The following is a 27,593-nucleotide window of genomic DNA, read 5'->3' as shown; positions in this document are numbered from 1 at the left end:
TATTTTCTAATGCTACCTATTCTTCCTTCTTTTTCCTTTCCTCTTCTTCCCACCATCTTCTCTCTCTTTCTGTCTCTCTTATTAGCATATTGCTATTAGATAAAAATCAAAGGCAAACTTAAGCATGACAAAACCCATTTCTTTTTTTTTTTTTAATGTTTTATTTATTTCTAGGAGAGAGAGAGAGAGAGACAGCGTGAGCAGGGGAGGGTCAGAGAGAGAGGGAGTCACAGACTGAAACAGGCTCCAGGCTCTGAGCTGGCAGTCAGCACAGAGCCCGACGCGGGGCTCGAACCCACGAACCACGAGATCATGACCCGAGCGAAAGTCGGACGCTTAACCAACTAAGCCACCCGGGCGCCCCTGACAAAACCCATTTCTGATGAAATATTCTGCTTGACTGAAAAGTTAGCTGGGGAATATATTTGATGTATAGTCAATGGCTTATAAACTTGTCTGGTTCAAAAATACTCTAAGATATACATTGTATATCACAGCCTAAGAGAAACATGCAAAATCTAAAAAAAAAAAAAAAAAAAAAAAAAAAAAAAAAAAAAATCACTAAACTCCTCTTTACCAATGTTATATGGTATACATTTGTTCTACTGTATTTTAATCTATTTCGTTTTTTATAATGCTAATGTCTACAAAGTTGGTATTGTTATTTTACATTCTACTAATGTGTTATCTGGCCTAAGTTTAAAAATCACTCATGAAGTCCCTGAGTGGCTCAGTCAGCTGAGCATCTGATTCTTGATTATGGCTAGGGCATGATCCCAGGATTGTGAGATTGAGCCCTATGTTGTACTCTGCACTAAGCATGGAGTCTGCTTGGGATTCTCTCTCTCTCTCTCTCTCTCTCTCTCTTTCTCTCTAAGTCTCTCTCTCTCTTTCTCCCTCTCTCTCTCTCTCTCCCTCTCCTTCTGACTCTCTCTCTTTCCCCTGTCTCCCCTGCTTTTGACCATTCCCTCTAAATCTAAACAAAATAGAAAACAAACAAAATAATTCATGAAAGGATATGAGACTTCAGTAAGTCATGCTTCTTAATCTGTCTTATCTAATAAACTTTTCATTTATTTACTAATTTTTACTATTCTACTTTCTATTTACTTATGATATGTTTATTCAGAATGTTTATTCAGTTTCCAGTGCCCTAAAATACAGTTGAGGATACAGGTACAGGTTATAGGCCTGATATGCAGTAAAACTTGCATTATATATGTATTTTTAATCAATTTAAAATGATGCTTATTTTTTGCTATTGGTGTCTTGTTTAGAAATATCAATCAGAGCTAAACATAAGATTCATAATAGAGGGGCACCTGGGTGTCTCAGTTGGTTGAGCATCCAACTTTAGCTCAGGTCATGATATTGCGGTTCATGAGTTTGAGCCCCACATCAGGCTCGCTGCTATAGGCATGGAGCCCATTTTGGATCCTCTGTCTCCCTCTCTCTCTGCCCCTCCCCTGCTTGTAATTTCTCAAAAATAAATAAAACATTAATAAAATTATTTTTAAAAGATTCATAATAGAGTGTTTTGGTTACTTAGTTTCTACAGATACATATTGTAACCTTTTAAGTATAACAATTTTATCTATAAAATTTGAAACTAAATGAAAAATTAGATATAAATTCCTAATAACTTATTTATTCATTTTAATTTTCTCCTATATTTTGTACTTTGGAAGAATTTATTTATTTATTTATTTTAGAGAGAGAGAGACAGCGTGAGCAGGGGAGGGTCAGAGAGAGAGGGAGTCACAGACTGAAACAGGCTCCAGGCGCTGAGCTGGCAGTCAGCAGGACGTGGGGCTCGAACCCACGAACCGCGAGATCATGACCTAAGCGAAAGTCGGACGCTTAACCCACTAAGCCACCCAGGTGCCCCTGTACTTTGGAAGAATTTTTAAAACAACTTGGAATAGTGATGTTTTACTGAGAGTAGATTTTTATATAATGTTTTAGAAAAAAAACAATGCATTAAATTTGGGTAGATGGTAGATTCCTATGGTTGAGGCATTTTGGAACTGGCAGGCTAATGGGGGAATGTCTTCTGACAGATTAAAAATTGTTTACTGAGATAAGTAAGCTTCCTATGTTTATTTACTCTTAATGATATTTTTATCCTGATAATCTGTGCCCATAGAGCAAATCTTCAGATTCCTTAAACATAGTTTTTAATTCAGTCAGATTATTTTTTATAATGCTTATGAAGGCTTCTTAATGGTTGAAAGTAAATTGAACAGTATGGATTTTTTTTGGATGACACTCTTTCCTCAAAGTTATTCAGATTCTTATGTACCAAAGGCAAATATTTTTTAATCTTTTCACTTGTACTTTTCATTTATTATAGTTTGATCATACTCTGTCATTTTCAAGTTTTTTACAATATACTATATGAATGGAAAATATGCTTTAACGTTTCTCTGTATGATATTATTAATAAATATATTGAAATAAATGTTCAGCTAGGATATTTGCAATGACATATTGAATTAATCAATATTCTGATTTTCTCAACCCTTCTGTGTGCACTGGCTAAAACAGGTGGTGTAACAATAATTCTCAGCCTTGACTTCTTGTTAGAATAACTGGGGATGTTTTTAAAAATTCCAGCTCCTAGGTTGTTTACTAGAATAACTAATCAGAATCTCTGGGGATGTGACTCAGATACAGAGTTTTGTAAGCTCATAACTAAGGTGGAGAAGCACTGCACACACAAGATTAATATTTGAAATTAATAGACCTTGGGTAAAACTTGGTGAAACATTATTGTAACTACTCTTTCTAAAACATTATAGTGTGAGATTTTAGGACATGAAAAATCATTTTACATGTATGATTTTTTCCTGCAATAAAACTCAAGCCTCCTAATCAGGCTTTAAGCTAGTTAGTTATTCATTAACCAAATTATGTTTAATGGCCTATGTGTCATGTCGTTGGAAAAGGTTCAAATATTGAGTGTTTTTCTGTTACAGAAGTTCTATTCTCTTGTTTCAAATTATGTAAACAAGGTTTTTCTGTAGCTTAGAAAAACAAATTGATGTTAAAGGTGGTTTCATCTTAGTATCACATAATATTCATCCAAGTACACATCATTAAAAGAGATAACTTAAAAATCTACCATTTTATATCTAATATTTTTTCATAATGTCCAATTTTTAAATGTCCTTATTAAATGCATAAAATGTTTTGGAATATTTGGCCTTATTATTATAGGGGATTATATCTATAATATGTTATAGATATAATTTGCATATTATATGCTACATATTATATATTATTAATATATAAATTATACAGATCTATCAATATACATATTTCTGTCACCTCGTATATTAGATAATTAAAAATAGTTTCATACATGAGAATGTGTTAAAGTAGCAACTGTGGGAGACGTAGAAGATAAAATACAAGATTAAGAAAGAAAAAGTGCACTACATAATGAAATTTTATAAGTTCTTTTATTTTTTTCAATAGTAGAGTGAGTTTAAAAATCTCAATGCAATTGGGATTCATTTAGTTGTGTTTAATAAAATGACTTCATAATTCTACTGTGAAATATGATATTTATATTTCACAAATTAAAGTATCCTGTTTAATGAAATAATTTAGATAGTATTTTAACTACTGAAAGGACACAGGTTTTCAAAGTTACTTTAGTAATGTTTCAATCAAGTTGTAAGACTACTGCTCCGCTTCACATTTCTTTAATTTTCATTAATTTTAATTTTTAGCACTATGTTAAATAAACTTTAGAAAATATTTTATTTCCCCAAATCTTATTAATTTTTTTCAGAATTGTACTACTCTTAAACTTAGTTGAAAATACCAGATATATTTTTGTTTTTAATGCTTTCTTAATATAAGTTACTATTAACTTAATTTATTGATAAAATTATAGTCTTCCTGCATTTATGTATTTCTCTTAATCTGATTGCTATGTATTTTTTAAATGTACCATTTATTGTGTTGGAGATATTTTTTTCTTATTCTTTCAGTTCATTTACTGATATAGAAAACCTATGGCATTTTATACAAGCATTTTCAGAAATTTTCCCACATGCAGGGGCACTTGGGTGGCTCAGTTCAGCATCACACTGTGTCATGACCATGTTCTGTGGTTGAGCCCTGCACAAGAGAGAGAGTACAGAGCCTGCTTCAAATCCTCTCTCCCCCTTTCTCTCCACTCCTCCATAACCGTGCTTTCTCTTTCCCAAAAGAAATAATCAAACTTAAGAAAATAAAAAAGAAAGAAATATTCCCACATGTGGATCTTTTTTATGATTCCAGAATTTTGTGTTGATTGTGTTAGGTTTTCTATTCTAAGAAAAACCTCTATGATATGAAGATATAGAAGATGAATTCTAATAATTCATATTCTATAAAATACATATATCTTAAAATATATAAATTAAAAATATATATATTGTATTTTAATTATACTGCATTGGCTAGCAACTCTAAGCTAAGTAAATGATTCTTGAAATTGTATCTTACTACTGACAGAAACACCACTATTTTCCTTTTAGATTTTTATCAAGTACTTTTTAAAATTTAATTTACTTTACATTTTTTATCAGTAAGGTCAAATCTATTTTTGTAATACATTTTTTTCATAGTTTATGTCATGTTGGTTTCCATATAACACCCAGTGCTCATCCCAACAAGTGCTCTCCTCCATGAATTGAGACTAAGTGAATATTCTGTCAGAGTCTTTATGAGCATTAAGATGCTGTTATTTTCCCTCAACCTGTTGATGTAATAAACTATAGTAATATATTTTCTAATAGTATACTAGGTCTTCAGTTTTAGGGTTCTGCTTGCTCTGAATGAATAGTTATCCTACCACATGCCTTTCTAATACTCTGTTTAATACTGTCGGATTTAAACTGAAAACTAAGTTTTTCTGAGTATATATTTTTTTAATTTTTTTTAAATGTTTTTATTTATTTCTGAGAGAGAGAGAGAAAGCGTGAGCAGGGGAGGGTCAGAGAGAGAGGGAGACAGAATCCAAAGCAGGCTCCAGGCTCTGAGCTAGCTGTCAGCACAAAGCCCGACTCGGGGCTCGAACCCACAAACGGTGAGATCATGACCTGAGCCGAAGTCGGACCCTTAACCGACTGAGCCACCGAGGTGCTCCCTGAGTATATTTTTTAATGGTTTTAAATTTAGTTTTGAGAAGAGAAGAAGGGACAGAAAGAGAGAAAGACAGAATATCAAGCAGGCTCTAGCACTCTCAGTGCCTGACCTAACTCGGGCTCAAACCCACAAACCATGAGATCAGGATCTGAGTCAAAATCAAGAGCCAGATGTTCAACTGACTGAGCCATGGAGGTGCCCCTGTTCTGAGTATATTCTTGCACATTATGTTGTCTGATTTCAGTTTCAGCAAATAGAATGAGGTGACAAATCAAGATTTTATCCCCTTAAATTCTGAAAAAGTTTATATGTTTTGGAATAATCATTTTCACCAAGATTTTAAAAAATTATGCATGCATATGGTACATGTCAATCCTCCTTCAGGGGCAAATAGCTTTTCTAGCGCCTATTCCTTCTAACATTTTACATTTATTAATCTTTTCAAAGACAGTGTTTTTGGACATATTAGTAAATATTATTTTTTCTATCTTATCTGGTTTATTACATTTTTGTTTAAAATGTAGTAATTTCTATCTTTTGACTTACTTTGGATGTCTAGGATGTATCTATGTTTATATTTGGTAGATTTTTATCTTTGTTCCACATATCATTGTTAATTAGAGAAGTCATGCTATGAATTTCCCCATAACTCAAGATTTGTCTGCATTTTCTCATCTTTCTTTTAATTTCATGTTGAAGTTATATCAGAAATGGAAAGAAAAATGGGATTCATTTTATGATAAAATTAGAAGCACCTCTGGAAACCTTAGGACCTCTTCCTCTGCCAATGAAAGATGTGGTGGTTGTATGATAGGGGACCCACACAACTGAGTTGAGACACTGATTTTTTCCTTTTTTGCCACATATTTCTATAATACTGACTTGATACTTCATATTAGCACTTCAATGTCCTCATTTATGCCCCTTCTCTTTCATTTTTTTTTCTTTTTTGTTTTTAATTTTACATCTATTTATTTTTGAGAGACAGAGAGAGATAGATCATGAGCAGGGGAGGGGCAGAGATAGAAGGAAACCTAGAATCTGAAAGAGGCTCTAGGCTCTGAGCTGTCAGCACAGAACCTGATGCAGGGCTCCAACCCACGACCCATGAGATCTTGACCTGAACTGAAGTCAGATGCTAAGTCAACTGAGCCACACAGGTACCCCATCACTTTTTTTTCTACCTGTCCAGACAAGGAGCTGATGATACTAATAACTGAAAATTGAAAGTTATACAGTTATTTTCCTACTGAATTTCTTTAAGTTTTCATAAATAGTTTAGGGAAACTAATATTTATTATCTGCTACCTGATTTCAAATTCATGGCAACTCTGACTTTTATATCAATTTTCTCATTTAGTTTTTATAATATTACTAAAAGATAGCTATTTTCTCCTATTTTACAAAAGAGTAGTTAGGCATATAAGAAACAAGGAAGTGCAGTTTAAATCCATAAGTGACTAACTTTAAAAGCTAAGCTGTTCAGTTAGCTAGGCAGTGAGCATGGAGAGTGGGGAGACCCCAAAGGGCCCAGAGAAGCCTCTTCCATGTCATTTGCCTAGTTTCCACTACACCTCAGGAGGAGCCACAGTTACCACAAGGGACCCCTGTCACCATTCCGGTAACCATGAAAAGCCAAGCTGAGACCCAGCAGCTGCCAGCAGCAGGTGTGGACACCAAGCCTGGCACCACAGTGAGCAGTGGCCCAGGGGACCTTACATGGTGAGCACCTGTAGGTGAGGACAAGAAGATTATGGGGACAGTAAAATGGTTCATTGTAAAAAACAGATATGGTTTCATCAATAAAAATTACACTAAGGAAGATGTATTTGTACATCAGATTGCCATAAAGAATAACCCCAGAAGTGTAGGAGATGAAGAGAATAGAGTTTAGTGTTGTTGAAGGAGAAAAGGGTGTGTATGCAGCAAATGTGACAGATCCTGGTGGAGTTTCAGTTTAAGGCAGTAAAAATGTAGTAGACTGAAGCCATTATAGACCCCATCTATATTCCAGTGGTCCTCCGTGCAATTACCATCAGGATTACCAGAGTAGTGAGCATGGGGGAAAGAATGCAGGATCAGAGAGTTTGCCGGGCCAGGCAGAACAGTGCTCACCCTAGCTCAGTTGATGGTTCCCACCTTTCTAGCTGCAGAGACCCCACAGGTGTTGACTATAGTATCCCAACCCTCCAATGCAGGGAGAGGTGATGGAGGGAGCTGACAACCATAGTGCAGAAGAATAAGGTAGACCAGTGAGACACAATATGTACTGGGGTTATTAATCCAGATTCCGCAGGGGTCTTCATTGCCAAAGACAGCCTAGGAAGGATAGCAATAAAGAAGCAAAGAAGAAGATACGGAAAATCAAAGATATAAAACCCTATATCAGCAGCCACTTCAAAGTCAGTACCACTGCAACTTCAATTACCTACACATGTGCTCAGAAAACCCTAAACCACAGATGTCAAAGAGACAAAAGCAGTGGATTTACCAGGTGATAACTTGTTCACTCCCCATACTGGAGGTGGGGTGGGGGCATGGGAGCCAAGTAAATGCCAGTTTACCATCTCTATTTGGTTTAGGGTGTCATTACCCAGCAAAAAGAAATGAATATGAAATGCTGGCAATAAGAAATGAACACGTGATTGGAGCTGTATATCGTAAATGCTTGTTTTTTTTCCACTGAACAGATAACTAGAACCTCTGCATTATCTATGTGACATGGTGGTTTTTAAATTATTCTATCTAAATACATCTCTTTTTGGTAATGACAAATACATTGTGTTTATTTGTTTTTTTAAGCCTGTTTTTTTCTCAATAAACCTTTAAAGGTTTTTAAATTGTTTCATCTGATCAAATTGAGATATTAAGAACTTAAATTTTAATAGAAGCTTACAACTTATTTTTTCCCAAAAAGTCAAAAAACTGTTAAAGATCTTAAATAATTGTCAACAAAACTAAGCCACTTAGAGTTTATCATCAAAAAGTTAGGCAAACATTTGAAATGAAACGAACTCAAAAAAGGAGCAACTTCTGAATAATTAACCAAATTTCAAGCTTTAACCAAGAGCTAAAAGTAAAGTAGGGGAATGATGAAGGAGCATAATCAAGACTAAGCAATGCGTCTAACATCACAAACTTTCAATTATAACTAGGATCAATTGCGATTATGACTGAAGATTACGGAAGACATTGATTGTATCAATGACTCATAGTAATTCAACTTAGAATTTTTTAAGATAGGATTCTAGAAGCAGTCTGCTTCTCTCTTGAAATCCTGGTTCAAAAAGAATGTTAACTAATCTAAACAGAAAAGAGCTGTAGACATGATACAACTAGGAAACAGACTTGATATGGCAACCAAAAAAAGTTGGTGAGTTGAAGTACCTATTTCAGGATATACGAAAATCCTGGCAATGCTACCTGAAACCTCTGGCTTTGGAATGTTTATTTCTGAGCTATCTTGTTATTTGGAAGAAAGAAAAACAAGCCATAAACCCAGTCAACATAATTTATTGACAGCGAAGTCTATTTATGTATCTATTTTGATAAATGATGAAATGGCAACTTGCAGCACATGGGCTTTTGAAACTCTCTTCATGATTAAAAATAAGGGGAAACTCATGTGGCAAAACATACTTGGGAAATAAGCAAACCTCAGACGTTTATCGTGAGACGTTTGATGAACCCAAACACAGCTGTGAACACTTCTACCAACTGGGTATGGCATTTTTCCTCAAAAACAGCAAATACCTCTTCATGTTACCACACTACTTATGACACTATCCCCATTGATAGTTTTGTTCATGCACAGCATAATTTTAAATGAGAAAGGCTTGCTGTTAGCCCATGCACAAACTAAAATGCAATGGGAAAATACTGTTTCTAGAAAATATAAGATCCTGAGAAAGCCCTAAGAGTTATTACAAAACAACCCATTTTGATTTGAATGAGATATTATGAGCTGACTATGAGCAAATGGATGGAAAATCTACTGGCATGACAGGTTAAGATCAAAATAATAGATTATTTTAAATAATTTCAAAATTGATATAGAATGTAATTTATAATTGGTTGAATTAAGCTAAGTTACTTCAAACATTTTTTACATAGTGTGGGTAAACACCATCTGAAAATGGAAAAATAAGTATTTAAAGTAGTGTCTGCCTGAAAATAAAACATTGTTTATGTGTGCTGCCCTCAAAAGGTAGCAACAGTATCAGCATGGTAACTCAACAATGAAAAAACATACTAAAAACAAGACAAAAATAAAACCAAACAACATTGTTGACAGTATAAACATTGGATAATATTATTATATCCTTATGTTACAGAAGTTATAAATATCATTAGTTTCCTATGTGTTGGTTTCTTCTTAGCTAAATTGTAGTCTTCATGAGGGTCCAGATCAATTATTGAAAAAAAATTGTGTCAGAGTTTCAGGAACCTGTACAATATGAAACATACAGCAGATGTCTAATTATACACCTAACAAGAAAGGAGAGAGAAAATAGGGTAAAACAAAATATTTTAATAAATTATGGGCAAAATTTCCCAAATTTGATATATAGATATAAGCAGCTCAGCAAATAAGTGGTAGCTTTTTAATGTTTTATGCAAGATAGAATATTTCCTAGAGGCTCGGATCTGCACAGTTCACCTAGAATTTCAGAGCAACAACGGAAAATCGCAGTTTTTTTCGCTATTGTTTAGATTGTTTAAAAAACATGAAGATGGTGCCATTTAGGTAAAAACTACTCACTATTCAATAATAAGCACCTCAGGCACTAATAATCTCTTAAAAGGGAAAAAATAAAATGTAATCTGTATTATAGTGCCATTTCTAACAAATAATTCTATTACAACTATAGTATGAGATTTTTGAATAAAATACTTCATCTATTAGACAAGTGATATAATTATAAAAAGTCAGAGTTATATCTAAAGAAACAGAAGAGAAAATGTCAGAACAGTGTCATATCCAGAGCATTCTAGTATACTCACTAAAAAAATATCTCATACTACCTCTCCCCACAGAAACTGTAGAGTGACTTTGTAAAAGCCATGGAAAGGTCCTAATCTCAAATTTTTATCTGAAATATAAGAGAGGAATATTTGTGTTTTTTTTTTTTGTTTTTTGTTTTTTTTTCCTTTTAGGCATTCCATTAAGAGAGTCCTCCAAATCCAATGCCATGAGCTATACAGGGTAAATATTAGAGTCTTTCCTCAAATGTGGTCCTTGAACTACCTAATGTCAGAATCTCTTGAAATTTTAACAAGACTTGCCCATCTTAAAAAAATGTTATACAATGAAACTGTAGAAGGAAAGAACTAAATTTCCACATTTGAAAAATAATCTCCACCCTTAGAGTGGTTTCCAACATTGGTTATATTTTAGAATCACATACGAGTTTAAGAAATGATGGTATTTGGGTCCTATATCAGAGATTTTGATTTAATGAGTCTGTGGTGCTGAGTACAAAGATTGTTAAAATCTCACCTGGTGACTCTTTAAAGAAAAAGTTTATTTATTTATTAGAGAGAGACGGAGAGAGAGAAAGAGAGAGAGAGAAAGAGAGAGAGCGAAAAAGAGAGCGAGAGAGAGAGCGCAAGCTAGCAGAGGTTTGCAAGCAAGGGATGATCAGAGAGAGGGAGAGGGAGAGAGAATCCCAAGCAACACAGAGCCTGATGCAGGCCTGGTTCTCAGGAACCATGAGCTCATGACCTGAGCTGAAATCAAGAGCCAGCAGTCAACAGACTAAGTCACCAAGGTGCACTTAAAACACTGTTTTTTAACTGGATGTGCTTATACATCATCTGGGAATCTTGTTAAACTATAGTTTCTGATTTAGTACATAAGAGGTCACATCTGAGACTTTCTAACAGGCTCCAAGACCAACTCATGCTTGGTGGCTCCATACACAGCTGTTGGCAGAGTTCAATGGCCTAAAATTGGTGCTGGCCCTACTTTGGCCTTGTACTATAGCTTCAGCAGAAGGTAGAATTCAGTATAAAAATCAGAAAACTGGGGCCCCTGGGTGGCTGAGTTGGTTGTACATACAGGTCTTGATTTTGTCTTTCAGGTCATGATCTCATGGTTCCTGGGAAAGAGCCCCATGTCTGGCTCTGCGCTGACAGCATGGAGCCTCCTTGAGATTTTCTCTCTCTGCTCTTCCCCCACTTGTGCTCACTTCCTCTCTCTCTCTTACAAAATAAATTAATAAACATTAAAAACTAAAAATAAAAATCACAAGACTGAATTCATTCTTTATTTTCTCCTGTCAATTACTGAGTCCCTTTCTTTTTCTCTCCTGTCAGAAAGTGGATAGTCTTTTGGCAAAAATGGATAGCTTTGACTAGGATAAGTGGCAAAATTTATTGTTGATGTGAAATTAGTTAAGTTAGGAAGATTCAATGAGAAGTTGAAGCTGCTACAATTTTGATATCCAGTGAATCCCAGAATATTTATTGAACACTTCAAATGGCTAGTTTGAACTGAGATGTATAATATAAAACACATGCCATATTTAAGAGACTTAGCATGACCAAAATAGAATGAAATTAGAAATCATTATGAAGTAAGATTTCAAACTGATAGCTTAATTTTCTTCCAACTTGAAAAACTAGAAAAAATGCAAATTTAACCCAAACCATGGAGGACAGATATAATAATTATTAAGTGTTAATAATTCTTTGAAACAAATTAGATAATAAAAAAAATCAACCAAAAGTTTGTTTTTCTAAAAATATCAACAAAGTTGATATGCATTTAACTAGAATAACAGATCAAAAAGAGAAAATCGCCAAATTACTAAAATCATGAAAATAAGTGGGAACATTACTACTGATTTTATAGAAATAAAGTGGATTATGAGAGAATAGTATGGAGAATTGCATAACTACAAATTAGATGAGCTAAATAAAACAATAAATTCTGAGAAAGACATATTTTACCAAAATGACTTAAGAAAAAAATAGAAATTACAAATAAATGTATAAAATGTAAAGAGACTGAATTTGTAATAACAATAAAAATAATAACTACCCCCAAAGAAAAGCCCAGTGGCAGATGGGTTCAGTGTTGAATCCTTCCAACATTTAAAGATGGATTACTATCAATTCCTTATAAACACTTCCAAAAGTTAGAACAGAAAGGAATAATTCCCAACCAATTGTATTAGGTAAGTATTGCCCAAAGAACTAAACAAAACAAACATATTGCAAGAAGGAAAAACCATAGACCAATATACTTTATAAACATAGATGCAAAAATCATCAACAAATTATTAGCAAGCAAAATGGTACAATGTATAAAAATTATTATACAATATGACCAAATGGAATTCATCCTGGGAATCCAAGCTACTGAATTCAACATACAAAAATCAGTGTAATATGCCATCATAAGGAGGACAAAAGCCACATGATCATTTCAATAAATATACAAAATAACCTTAACAAAATCTGATATTTCATGGCAAAATTAACACTAACAAACTAGAAATATTAAGAAATGTCTTCAACCTAATAAAACCCACTGCTGTCATCACAATGATGAAAACTTTAAAGCTTTACATCTAAACTCAGGTCCATGACAAGAATTTCTTCACTTTTACTTCTATTCAACATTTTACTAGAGCTTCTATCCAGGGAGTTAGGCATGAAAAAGAAATAAAAGTCATCCTCATTGGACAGGAAGAAGTAAAAGTCTCCAACTACAGTTGGCCTAATCTTGTATGTAAAAAAATCCTCTGGAATTCACATGAAAATATTATAGCTAATAAATAAGTTCAACAATACTGAATCATAAAAATTAAATAAAACATTAATTGTGTTTCTACGCATTATCAATCCATTATCTAAAAATAAAATAAAACAATTCTACAGTTGTTATGCTGAGCAAAATAAGTCAGGCAGAGAAGGACAAATACCATATGGTTGCACATATAGGTGGATTAGGAGGAAGTTAATGGAGGACGAAGCAGGAGAAGAAGGGGAAAAATAGTTGGGGAGAGGGAGGGAGGCAAACCATGAGAGACTTGAATGCTGAGAACAAACTGAGGGCTATTTGGGGTGGGGGAGATGGGAAGGGGGGTGATGGGCATGGAGGAGGGCACTTGTTGGGATGAGAGCTGGGTGTTATATGTAAACAAACTTGACAATAAACTATTTAAGGAAAATAAAAACAATTCTACAGCAAAAAAAGAACAGAATATTTAAGTATGCATGTAACAAAAAAATAAAAGACATCTACAGTAACTACCACAAAACAATATAAAAGAAATTAAACAAGACTTAAATAAATGGAATGACAATTCATGTCAATGGATGAAAAGACTTAATATTGTTAAGATGATAATACTNTTTTTTTTTTTTTTTTTTTCTGGAAGAAATTTAAATGGTGATTCTCAAAATCTGAGAAGGAGCACATAGCAGACAAAATTTTAGAAAGAATAAAACTACTGGAAAAAAACACTTTCTATAACAAAGCTTACAATAAAGGTATAATAATCAAGGCAGTATTTTACTTGCATATGGATATACATATAGCTCTATGTAACAGAATTGAGTGTTCTGAAATAAATGTACACATTTATGGTCAGCTGATTCTTTATCAGTGTTTCCAGGACGATTTAATTTGGAAGAAACTGGTGAATAGTATTTTCTATAGATGTTGCTGAGCCACCTAGATATCAGCAGGTAAAGAAAGAAAAAAATAAAGGAAGAATGGAAGGGAGGGAGGAAGGAAGAGAGAGAGAGAGAGAGAAAGAAGAAAGAAAGAAGAAAGAAAGAAAGAAAGAAAGAAAGAAAGAAAGAAAGAAGAAAAAGGAAGGAAGGAAGGAAGATAGATTTCGAACCTTACCTCCCACAATATACAAAAATTAATTCTAAATGCATTACAAGACTAAGTAGATAAATTGGATTTCACAAAATTTAAAATATTTCATGCTTTAAAGTACACCATCAAGACAATAAAAGGCTACACACAGAAAGAGGAAAAATACTTGCAAATCATATATTTGAATGTTTCTAGTATATATAATATATAAATAATTACTACAACTCAACAATAGTCCCATTTTTTAAAAGCAATGGACAAAGAATTTGACAAGATATTTTTTCCAGGAAGATATACAAACAACCAATCACACATAAAAAGATACTCAGTCTTATTAGCTATAAGGGAAATGATAACCAAAATATAATGAGATACTTTACACTTGCTGGGATGGCAATTCCTGTCACAGATCACTGATGGAAATATAAAATGGTTCAACAACTTTGGAAACACAGTTTGGCAACTACATATGAACCAGAAATTCTACTCCCAAACATACAACAAAAATAATTAATAATATATGCTCACACAAAATCTTGCATACCAGTGTTCATACAGCATTATTCATAGTAGCCAAAATTTAAAAACCACCCAAAAGTCCATCAGTTAAAAATTAATATGCATAATAGGGTATAATCCATAAACATATTATTCAGTGATAAAAATAAAGTACAGATACATAATTCAATGCTGATGAATCTTGAAAACATTACGTTAAGTGAAAGAAAAGGCAGAAGCGGGAATCCATATAGTATATGACTACATTTATATGAAATAGCTGAAATAGGCAAATCTATAGAGGCAGAAAGTAGATTAGTGGTTCCAATTTCTGTGGAGGGTAAAGGAATCAAGGATTACTACTCCGAATGAGTACTGGGTTGCTTTTTGTGGGAGACAAAATGTTCTGGATTTAGTTATCAGTAATGTTTGCACAACATTTGAATATAGAAAAATCTAGTGAATTATATACACTTTAAAAGTGTGCATTTTATAGTGTGCCTGGGTGGCTCATTTGGTTAAATGTTGGATTTCGGTTCAGGTCATCACCTTGTGGTTCGTGGGTTCGAGCCCTGGGACGGTCTCTGTGCTGACAGCTGGGAGACTGGAGCCTGTTTCATATTCTGTCTCCTCCCCCTCTCACGCTCTGTCTCTGTCTTTCTCTCAAAATAAATAAACACTAAAAATTTTTAAAGCAATTAAAAATTTTTAAGTGTGCATTTTATGGTATGTGAATGATACCTCTTTTTGTTTTTTAAAAGCAATCTCTGAAGGGATGAAACTGTTTCAAAATAATTTAACTGTGTGCCAGAACACAATCCAAGAATATAGGAATTCAGAGACACTCAGAACCCATCAAGGTAAAATTCACAATGTTCACTATCTAACCAATTAATACCATGTGTGCCAATAAACAGGAAAATACATCCATCCTGAGAATAAAAACAAAACAATCAAACCTACCCTAAATTCACACAGACATTCAACATTTAGGATTTTCTCTGCTGCCACAAAGAAACTTCAAAGATTATTTCATCACTGACCATGAAAATGAAATATAACCTAAAATAAAACATAATTTATTTTTCAAATTCAGAGAACAGAACTCCTCCAGGAAGCAGGGTAGATGTTATATGCACACAAATTATGTCATTTCTTTTGTGGTTTCATAAGAAGGACATTTGGAAATACATTTTTATATCTTCCAATTTATCTCCCTGACTTCCTGGCCAGAGTCAACTTTATCATTCACAGTTCATACTCTGGGTTTAAACAAAAGCCTCCTTATTTGTAACTTTTAATGTAAATGTGTTTGCAGTACACTAATGGATTTCACCCGGACTGTCTGAGTTTTATCACATCCTTCCTAGGAAAAAGGAAAGAACTATGAAAGTGGAGAAGGATGAGATTCTACAAATGAGATCCGATGAAGAAAGCTGTCATTCTTTTTATTTATTTGTTTGTTTGTTTGTTTTCCTCCTGCATTATTTTTTTATATAATTTATTATCAAGTTGGCTAACATACAGTATACACAGTGTACTCTTGATTTTGGGGGTAGATTTCCGTGATTTCTTGCTTACATACGACACCCAGTGCTCATCCCAACAAGTGCCTTCCTCAATGCCCATCACCCATTTTCCCTTCTCTCCCGCACCTCTTATCAACCCTCAGTGTGTTTTCTGTATTCAAGAGTATCTTATGGTTTGCCCCCCTCTCCGTTTGAAACTATTTTGTCCCTGGCACTGGCTATGCTCTAGGATCAAGAGATTAGTGGGGGTCCCAAGCAAGATCTCTCTGCCTTTCTTTCTTGATGTGTCTTTTTTGTCTCTCTTCATGGTGGCACTCTTTATCTAGTTGTCACGTCCTTCTCAGAGGAAAATCATTCCACATGTAGCTTGTAAATCTGCTGTGTCCAGAGGAGGAGATGAGTTCAGTGTCTTTCTATGCTGCCACCTTGTTTGCACCTGTGCAGTGTCTCCTATGTTGTGCTTGCAGAGGCAGAGCTTTAATCTGCATTTAATGCAAGCCTCCTTGTATCCCACCACTGGAAATGACAATGGGCTCTTTGGCATTTTACAAGAAGAAAATATCCACTTTTACTCATAGATATGGAGTAGAAAAGATACAAAAGAAATCTTCAGAGGACTTCTTTCTCTTCGCTGTTGTAAACAGCCCTATTTCCAGCATCAAACTGCAAAATCATGTACAGATAAATGCATCCTCTATTGTAGTACATATTATTCTTTTTTTTTTTTTTTGGTCAATATTGCCTTGCCTGATCAATAAATTTTGATGTTTGACTTCTCAGAAATCAATACCTGCTTTTTCAAGCTATTTTTTTAATGGCATGTGAGGTTAATTGCTATGTCTAATGCCATGGGGTAAGTCATTCATGAAGTCCAATCTAAGAACCCTAAGAGCATAAATTACTATCCCATATTCACCAATGAAAAGTGCTTCTTCTTAATGAAATCATAACTTCTTATTTATAGTAATTCCTGTTTTTATCATCAAGATTTCAAACTTGTTATTGTTTACAAAAGTGTGTCCTCATTCCATGATATTCTGATGATCTGTTTAGATATGAGTTCCTTAATGCTTTGAGAAAAAAGAATTATTATAGTACAGCTTTGAGCATAAGTGAAGAAAGTGAATAGTCCTCTCAGTTGTTTAAAAAGAATTCTCATGGAGGTGGTACTTGAGATCTAACATCTCTGGCTTGTAACTGGGTCTTTGGGAATATTATCCAAAGTAAAAATATACTGCATATTTGACTATATAGTACTGAATGAATCTGTGTAATTTTAATCAGAAGATAATTCTAAGTATTAGTATGTAGAACAAGAAAGATGTTAAGTCCTATTGGGATGTCCAAGATTAGCAGAAGGTTTGAAGTATAAGGGCACATTTCCATATGATGGCAACTTGGAATTTTATTTTCAGCTGTGCTTTTGTTTCTATTACTTCTATAATTTTAGTAGGCAGAGTCCAAATCAATGAGTCTTGGTTTGTGCCTGAGATTCTGCATATTTAACAGGGTTTCATGTTCCTCTACAGCAACATCAGCAACTATAGCTTATTTAACACAGCGGTTCTCAAATCAGTTACATTTTTGCAATAATGGGAAACCTTTTTTTTAAAAATACCAGATTCTTCTGAAGTGAGTCCTAGGCTTTTGAATTTTTTGTAGGGTTGGAAATCACTGATATTGGAATTCCAGTTATTCCAACCCCAGGGTAGGTTTCTACTTCCACACATCTCTCATTGATAAGTGTCCCCTATTGATTTCATTCTTCACTTTGCATACACTTTCCTGATCATCTGAAGCATCTTCCAGTCAAAGTGATAAGATGAATTTTTACTTTTGTAAATCTACTACATATTCAAATGTGTTAGCCTTGTGTGCCCAATAAAACATTCTTTATATGAATGCAAAAGTTCTGTTACATCTACAGTACACATATATTTCAATTAGTAGTCACTATTATTTGAAACATGTTTTTACATATTCTTACTTTCTGTGGTCACAGCAATCTTGTCCACTAAGTACTTTTCAGTATATATATCAGTAAATGGAGAAAAGAGATAGTTTTTAAGTTTAACATGGGTAATAGATGTTAAAGTCAAGACAATAAAGTAGTTATTTGACTCAAAATACTGTGTGTATGTGTGTGTGTGTGTGTGTGTGTGTGTGTGCACTTCTCGCTACCCATTATCCTCTTTATATAATATAATAAAACAATACTGGGTATGCTTTATATTCCTTAGCAATTAGAGAGTTATATGCACATCGACTCATTTAAAAATGTCAATAACCTATAATTAACTTTATATCCAACTCTGGCCAAATAAATCACTGGAATTAATCAATCTGGACATTAGAATCGGCACATATAGTTATGCCAGAATCTCTAAGGTCTAAGTTATGGAACAGTATGTTTTAAAACATAGATGAGAATGTCAAATGAAATATAAGATGTTCCAAAATTTAAACTCTTCTTTATCATTGCATTATCTACTAGAAAGAACATATGCTTTTATAAGAACTAATAGGCTCCAGGATTCAAATTAAGTGGTTTTCCTTTTTAACTCATTTTAATGCTCACAAAAGTTCTAAATTGGTAATACTACTTAAATCCCATTTTTCCTCCCAGAGGAACACTGACTTGTTTAATTTTTCCAAGGCCATTGATTCATTAATGGCAAAGCAATGATTAAAACACAGTCTACTTCCAGAATTTATCCTCTAAATGAGGGATGAACATATTTTTTAAAAATTTTATTAAATGCAGTACTTAGTAGCACACAGCAAACTGGTTACCAACATGAGGGTCAGACTCCAACTCACTGTAGATAACAAAGGTATTACAAACCTAGAACCAGAAATAGAAGTCGAAACACTTCTGCCTACTGCATCTTGGTAGAAGAGTTTACAAGCATAACACAGTACAGTCAAGCATCACCTATAACAACAGTTTTACTCACACAGAGAAGAAATGGAGCAAGCTCAACTCTAATAGTGTGTCATCCCTTTATGGCTAGTGGGTTCCCCCAACTGGTCTATGTGCACATTCTTGTAGAAGGACTTGTTCTCCCTTGAGGAATCTGAAATAATGGGGTGAGACAGCTTTTGATGGGCCTACTGATGCATAAGCTTAAACAGAACAAAGGAACACACACTGAATTTGAAACAGGAAAAGATAATCTCACAGAAAGTAATAAGCCAATCACAGGCTGTGTGTACTTTTACTCTCTTATTCCTGGCCCAACATCCATTCTTATGTAGCTGAACAGTGGTTGAAAGATTTCACATGACTCCTGAGGCAAGGGAAACAAAAGCAAAAATAAACTACAGGGACTTTGTCAAAATAAAATGCTTCTGCACAGCAAAGGAAATAATCAACAAAACAAAAGGTGGCCTGGGGAATGGGAGAAAATATTTTCAAATGACATATTTGATAAAGGGTTAGTATAAAAAACATATAAAGAACTTTTAAAGTCCAACATTCAAAATACAAATTATATAGTTTAAAAAGGGGGAAAAAGCATGAATATACATTTTCCAAAGAAGACATCAGATGGCCAACAGACACATGAAAGAAGGTGCTCAACATCACTGATCATTAGGGAAATGCAAATAAAAACTACAATGAGATACCACCTGACACTTGTCAGAATGGCTAAAATCAACAGCACAAGAAACCACATGTGCTGGTAAGGATGTGAAGAAAGGGAATGTTTTGGGGCACCTAGTGGCGCAGTTGGTTAAGCATCCGACTTTGGCTCAGGTCATGATCTCACAGTTTGTGGGTTTGAGCCTGCATCAGGCTCTGTGCTGACAGCTAGCTCAGAGCCTTGAGCCTGCTTCGGATTCTGTATCTCCCTCTCTCTCTGACCCTTCCCTGCCTACGCTGTCTGTCTGTCTGTCTCTCACTCAGAAATAAATAAAAGCATTAAAAGGGGGGGATGTTTTTACACTGCTGATGGGAATGCAAACTGGTACAGCCACTATGGAAAACTGTATGGAAGTTCCTCAAAAAAATTAAAAGCAGAACTATCCTATGATCTAGCAATTGCACCACTAGGTATTTACCAAAAGAATACAAAAGTACTAACTTGAAAGGATAACTGAACCCCAACATNGGAGAGAGAGAGAGACAGCGTGAGCAGGGGAGGGTCAGAGAGAGAGGGAGTCACAGACTGAAACAGGCTCCAGGCTCTGAGCTGGCAGTCAGCACAGAGCCCGACGCGGGGCCCGAACCCACGAACTGCGAGATCATGACCTAAGCGAAAGTCGGACACTTAACCAACTAAGCCACCCAGGCGCCCCAGCACACACGTATATATCTATATACACAACTGATACATGGACAAAGATGTGATATGTGTATGTATGTGGTGTGTGCGTGTGTGTATATGTCTGTATATGTGTGTACACATGTACACATACATACATATACACACATATATACACACGCACATATACATATACATACATACATACATACAAACACACAATGGAATATTACCCAGCAATAAAAAGGAATGAAATCTTGCCATTTCCGATGATGTGAATGGAACTAAAGAGTATTATGCTAGAGAAAGACAAATACCACATAATTTCATTTATACATGAAATTTAAGAAACAAACAAATGAGCAAAGGGGAAAATAAAAGAAGGAGGCAAATGAGAAACTGATCCTTTAGAGAACAAACTGATGGTTTCCAGAGGAGAGGTGAGTGGGAGTGTGTAAAATAGATGATGGGGATTAAGGAGTGCACTTGCTCTTATGAGCACCGGGTGTTGTATGGAAGCGCTGCATCATTAAATTGTACACCAAAACTAATATTACATTGTATGTGAAATAACTGGAATTTAAATTTAAAAAAGAAAAGAAAAGAATTTAGAGAAAGAAAGACAATGAAAGAAAGAAAGAAAGATTAACTTCACATGTGACTATATTTTTTAACACATAGGGATACCTGCTTGTTTACATACTGTACACAATTCTTTTATAACTATAATGGCAGAGTTGAGCCCACTGAATATGGGTATGGGTAAAACTTTACCATATAGTCCTTTAGAAAAAGAATTTGTTAACGCCTACCCTAACTCCTGTGCTTATTTATGCTCCAATTAGTTAATCTAAACATCTGAAGCATATATTCATTTATCAACTTGTTCTCTCAGTGGAGTGTTTATTTTTCCAAAATATTATATTGAGAAGCTAAATTTGTTTAGTGCCTTTATTTTTTATTTAATTTAAAATACTTTTACTACTATTGTCTCATTTAAGTTCATAATTATTGTATGAAATAGAAGATCAATCATTATTCTCTCCAAAACACTGATAAGTAAGGCCAAGACAACGACATGTTCATTTATCTTATACATCTTACAATGAAGACTTCTGGATTTTGATCCCATACCATGACATGATGAGATTAACACTATTTTAATATATTACTTAATGTCATAAAGGCTTTGGAATATTTAATTTTATTTCAATAAGTATTTATATAGAGCTTGCCATGTGCCAAGCACTCTTCTAAGACTTTTTACAAATGTTAATTCATTTCGTATTCATAATAAACTTATGAGGCAAGAAAAATAATTAATGCCAGTTAATATAAATATTAACAAATAGTGAAATACAGGCAAAGATAGTTGAACTAACTAAACCAAGGACTAAAATTACTGAATCATGTAACTTAGATTTGAACTCAGGACTCTAGCACCCATGTTTTAAGGAATTTAATGTTGACTCTGTGGAACTCATATATTGATGTCTGTTTTAAAATATAGATCCAGTTGAGATTTTAAAATTCATCATTACACTTTAAGAAAGTTTGTTAACTATTCATTTGGATGATTTAAAAATAACTATGAAATTAGAGAAAAATAATTCTGAAATAATTCAAATTGAAAACCTCTTTAGTATAAACATCCAATCAGCTAAAATATTGACATGAAATTTTTTCCACTTGACTTTTCCAGACATTTAACAGTTTTTTTCTAACTTTATACAAATAAAACTTAAGCCTAATATAAGTATTAATTCTATATGGTCATTTTGCTCTCTAGTCTTATAAAGCACAATTTAGATAGACAGAGGACAGATAGATAGTCAAATAAGTATCTTTGAAAAGATACATGTTCTGAAATAACACTTTCCCTTCAACTTTGACCAATGATTTGTAAATGAACAGCTGTTTACATGCCTGTTTGCTTTCTCAATTCCTTGTCCCTCCCTTCTCTCCTCTCCCCCCACTTCCTTCTCTTTCTCCCTTCCTTCCTCCTTTTTCTTCCCTCCCTCCCTCCCTCCTTCCTTCCTTCCTTCCTCTCTCTCTCTCTCTTTTCTCTCTTCCTTTCTCTCTTTCTCTCTTTCTTTCCAATATGACTTCATCGACTCTTATTTTATTCAATGGTTTAGAATCCATTGTTATCATTTATTTTGATGCCTGAACTGATCTAGACTTGGATGTTAGAGGCTCATTCAAACCCCCTTATATGTAATTTAAACAAGTTCCTTTTTGTTATTGTTTGTTTTTTGTCTATTTTTTTTATAATTTCTTTCTTTATGGAACAAGTTCTATCCTAAACTCATCTTTTAGCTTCTCTGCCCCCATCATTTTTTTCCAAAAAGCTATGTTTATTTTTTATTAGAGAATGGTATTTAGAGACCAACATCTCAGCATATGGTGGGCTTATTGCTCATGGAAAATATTATCTATTAACTAAATTTAAAGCAAAATTGTTTTTACTATCTTACCCAAATTACTATTGGAAAAGTAAAGAGAAAGGATAACTAATAGGTTGCTTTGAAAAAGCTTTAGCTCCAGCTTTCCTCAAACACAAATAACAGTGATCATCTATAAAAGGCTAAGCAAGAAAAGCATCAAGCAAAATGTAAAGACTATATTTGTTGTTCAGAGGTTTCAATGCAGATATTCTTCATGCAGAGATTTCAAAGTTGCCTGTACATTAAAGGATGATTCCCAAATATATAATTCCCTATCTTGTTTTAAGTGAATTAAGAAAAATGTTCAGTTATTTCCTTTTGAGAAACAAGCCAACTCTCTAATATAGCTATCTAAAAATGGCTTGCTGATATAAGAATAAATATGCCTTTCCTTAACTGTCTTCCTTATTTATTTTCTATTCTGAAAATGTAAAATTCTCTTAAATATTCATATCCTTCAAATGCTCTCAGTCAATTCTTATCCAATTAGTTGGTAACATTTATTCTAGCAAGTTCTTTTATGAATATGTTGTCCTAAAAGATACTATAAAATTAGTTCATTACATGAAAAAGTTAAATATTGTTTTTAAAACATATGTGTGTATGTATATATACTATATGCAGGTGTTGTGTGTATGTGTATGTGTGATAGAATCCAATCTACAGAACTGGGAAATAAATCATAATTTAGTTTATACAATCATTTAGATGGATACATTTACCCCATTTTATGACAGATTTAGATTGTGATTAAAATAGACATCTCTTGATCTTCTCACACTCTCATGTCATGTCTCTTGAGCATGCTTTCTGAATTATTTCCAGTAAATCACTCTTCATTTATATGATTATTTTGTAATCATATAATCCAGAGACATAGAGAAGAAAATCTTGAGACTTAAGAATAAATAAGAATACAGATTTATATTTAAGTCTGTATTTAGTCTCTAAAGACATAACCCATGAATCCTTAATATGGGAACTATTACTAAAGATACAGGGATGCTAAAAGACTGTTACACAGAATTCTAAGATGGTCCCTATGACTTTTATCCCATTATATTACTCCTGTAATTGTAAACTACAAGGAAAATGTATACTGCAGATGTGGTTAAATTACTAATAAGTTGACCTTCAACTAGGATGCTTGTTTGGGGGAACAAAGGCTAACCTAACCACCTGAGCCCTTAACAGTTGAGAGGTGTCTCTGGCTAGTTAGAAAAGTTAAGTCTCAATGTGTGAGGGCAATTCAACAAGACACATTCTGCTGCTAGGCTTGAAATAGCAAATTGCAATATTTATGAGGACTTATGATGACTATGGAGAGGAAATCAGCAGCTTCTAGAAACTTACAGTGGTGTCTAGCTAATAGATTATAAGAATGTGACACCTCATTCTTACAACTGGAAGAAAATGTTTCTTCAACAGTTTGAATGAGCTTTGAGGCAGAATATTCCCCATAGCTTTAGATGAATATGCAGTTAACCAACACATTGAGTGTGGGATCCAGAATATAGAATCAAATCCTAGAATTTACTATCCTACAGATTCCATGGATTAGGAATCTATCAGGGCTCAACTAAATTTTCTAAACTTGAAGCACTATATTTGAAAAGCTTTAAGAGAACATTCACATTTTCCAGGACCATATAACTCCTTCAAGCTGCAAGGCCAACCTACACTCAAATTCCTTGGGAGGACTCAACACAATTACATTTGGCATTTCTGTCTCACAAACTTTAATAAAGCAGGGGTGCTTATACTTAACTCTAGCATCAGAAATTTATGGCAATGAATATGCCTTTGTGTTGTGCAGGCAAATATAAATTAGAGGTATTTGTCTATATTTAGGCGATAAGTCCTAATCTTATTAGTCTTGCTAGAAAACTTTACCCACTTTTCTGTATAAAACCAGAAAGTTGAAGGTAGTTACTTTTATAGCCTTCCTTGAAATTAGGGCACACAGAGACCAAACCTGAAATTTTGATTTGGGGCTAATTAAGTAAAGAAGACTTGAAGAAAATCTTTTTTTCTGGCAACAGAGGCAGCAGTATTGATATTATAGGGCATCAAAGGTACAGAGAGGGTTTTCAAGAAGAGAGCTGTGGCAGTACAGGCTGGCTGACCTTTGGTCCTAACTGAACATGGAATGAATGAGTGGGGAATGAGAAGGTAGAAAAAAATTACTCTTATTACATGTTATGCAAAATCCTGAGATCTACCTTTTACACTGTGCAGAAAAGTATTAAAATAGAATCCCTGAAACGGTTATCCGAGAAAGGACTTCTTGTAAAGTTTGTCATCCATTGTCATCTGAGAACTGGGATTTCAGAAGTATTGTCACCATTTCCTAATTGATCAGGACAGCCCATTGTACCCAGACTGCTTGTGCAGATAATGTGTTTCCTACTGAATACCTGTTTTTGTTTTGAGAGTCTGAAATTTTACTATGTGCTAGGCAGAGGGTACCTACAGACCGGCCTCAAAACTCTTGAGTACTGAGTCTCAAATGAGCTTCCCTGGGCAGAAACACCATACAAATGTTGGTGCATTTTTGTTGCCGGGGAAAAGTGTACTCTGTGTGACCTCTCATGATAGGTGGGGACAGAGCATTAGGAAGCCTATATGTGGATTCTTCCAAACTCCATCTATCTTATAAATTGCTTTACTAAATCTTAGCTGTTAGTGGAACTACAGTTGATTCTTGAACAATACAGGTTTGAACTGTGTAAGTCCACCTATATGTACAAGTTTTCAATAAATCTATTAGAACATTTTTTGAGGTTTGTGACAATTTGAAAAAAACCTCATAGATGAATCATATAGCTTAGAAATAAAAAAAAAAAGAAAAAGAAAATGTTAGGTATCCTATTGATTCATAAAATATATGTAGGTACCAGTCTGTTTTCTCATTTATTGACATAAAATATAAAAAAAAAGTATCACAAAAAGTTAAATTTTATCAGAATGCATGCACACACTTACAGACCATACATGGTGACACTCATAGTCAACAGAAATATAAACAAATATAAAGATGAAGTATTAAATCATAACCGCATAAAATTAACCATAATACAACCTGCACGGCTGTAATAATTGTGTAGCCACCTCCTGTTGCTATTGCAGTGAGCTCAAGTGTTTTGAGTGCCATGTGATGCTAATTATCTCTGTGTGAGCAGTTCATCTCTCTAGTTAGTTTCATATTGCAGTAAAAAGTGATCTCTCATAGTTCTCACATATTTTTAAATCATGTTTAGTGCAATACTATACACCTTGAATAATGCTATGGGACCCATAGGAAGTGCCACTAGAGATGCTGGAAATGCTCCCAAGAAGCAGAAAAAAGTCATGATTTTACAAGAAAAAGTTAAATTGCTTGATACATATCACAGATTGAGGTCTGCAGCTGTGGGTACTCACCATTTCAAGGTAAATGAATTTAGCATAAGGACCACTGTAAAAAAAGAAAAGGACTTTTGTGAAACCATCACTGCAGCTATCCCAACATGTGTGAAAACATTGTGAAATGCCTTTTGATCTTTGAAAATGCAGCTTCTGTGTGGCTGTAGAATTGCTATAAGGAAAGCATACCTACAGGCTCTAATAGGAATTGAGAAAAGGCAAAGTCATTATATGGCAACTTGAAGCTAAAGGAGGTTGAATGGCAGCAAAGGATGGTTTGACACTTTTAGAAAGAGATTTGGCTTAAAAATTGTCAAAATAATAGGAAAAGCATCTTCTATTGGCCAAGAGGCAGGTAGCATTGAGTTCCTAGAGGCCATTAACAAAATCATTGAGGGGGAAGGATATCTGTCTGAACAGGTGTTTATTGCAGATATTAGTACCTTTGTTTTGGGGTGGGGGAAATGTCACAAAAAGCATTTATTAGTAGGAAGAGAAATTAAAAAAAACAGGATTTAAAGCAGGAAGGGACAGGCTAGCTCTACTGTTTTGTGCAAATGTAAATGAATTTATGGTCAGGACTGTCATTATCCATTAAGTTGTTAACCCCCAAGTCTTGAAGGGAAAAAATAAACACTAGCTTTCACTCTTTTGGTTGTATAAGAAGATTTGGATAGCAAGAGCATTTTTTCTAGATTGATTCCACTGTCTGTAAAGTCAGGAAGTACCTTCCCTGTAGGGAACTGCTTTTTAAAGTTCTTTTGATATTGAACAATGCCATGGCCACCCAGAACCCCATGAGTTCAACAGCTGAAGTGCCAAAGTGGTCTACTTGCCTCCAAACACAGTGTCTTTAATTTGGCCTCTAGGTCAGGAGGTCATAGGACCATTAAGGTTCATTACAGATTACTCTGTGAAAAAGATTGTCAACATTATGGAAGAGAACTCTGACATGAGGAACATCATGAAAGTCTGGAAGGATCACACCATTGAAAATGTCATCATTGTTGTAGAAAACACCATAAAAGCCATCAAGCCCCAAACAACAAGTTCCTGCTTGAGAAAAGTGTGTCCAGATGTTGTCCACAAGTTCACAGGATTTACAAGAGTCAAGGAAATCATGAATGAGACTGTGGATACGGGAAAATGGGTGAAGGGTTTCAAGATACAGATCTTAGAGAAACTGAAGAGCAGACACCACACCAGAATGTGGTGGGATGCAGCTTGATGGAATTGAGTGCTTCTGAGTCAGTGCCAAATAATGAAGAAGAAGACATAGTAGAAGCAGTGAGAGAAAACAAATTTGACATCATATGATCTGGCAGAAGGATTCTGATTATTCAAGACTATTTTTGATATCTTTTGTGACATGGACCTTCGCATGATATGAGCACTGCAACTAAAGCCACAGGTGGAAGAAGGATTGGTACCACATAGAAATGTTTTTAGAGATGGGGCACCTGGG

General features: G+C 34.4%; 1 non-coding gene and 1 pseudogene across 1 annotated transcript; one reads left to right on the top strand and one right to left on the bottom strand.

Moving 5' to 3' along the window:
* Window positions 1–274: 274 nt before the first annotated feature.
* TRNAE-UUC (transfer RNA glutamic acid (anticodon UUC)) lies at window positions 275–359 on the bottom strand. The gene has a single exon. It is a non-coding gene; the product is annotated as a tRNA-Glu (tRNA).
* A 6,286-nt stretch (window positions 360–6,645) lies between these two features.
* Window positions 6,646–27,356, top strand: LOC144221438 (Y-box-binding protein 1-like; annotated as a pseudogene).
* Window positions 27,357–27,593: the final 237 nt, after the last annotated feature.

The sequence above is a fragment of the Crocuta crocuta genome, unplaced genomic scaffold (genome assembly GCF_008692635.1).
Source record: "Crocuta crocuta isolate KB4526 unplaced genomic scaffold, BGI_CrCroc_1.0 scaffold430, whole genome shotgun sequence".
Classification (NCBI taxonomy): Eukaryota; Metazoa; Chordata; class Mammalia; order Carnivora; family Hyaenidae; genus Crocuta; species Crocuta crocuta.
Note: the sequence above shows the minus strand (reverse complement) of the source record. Positions and strands in the feature narration are given on the sequence as shown.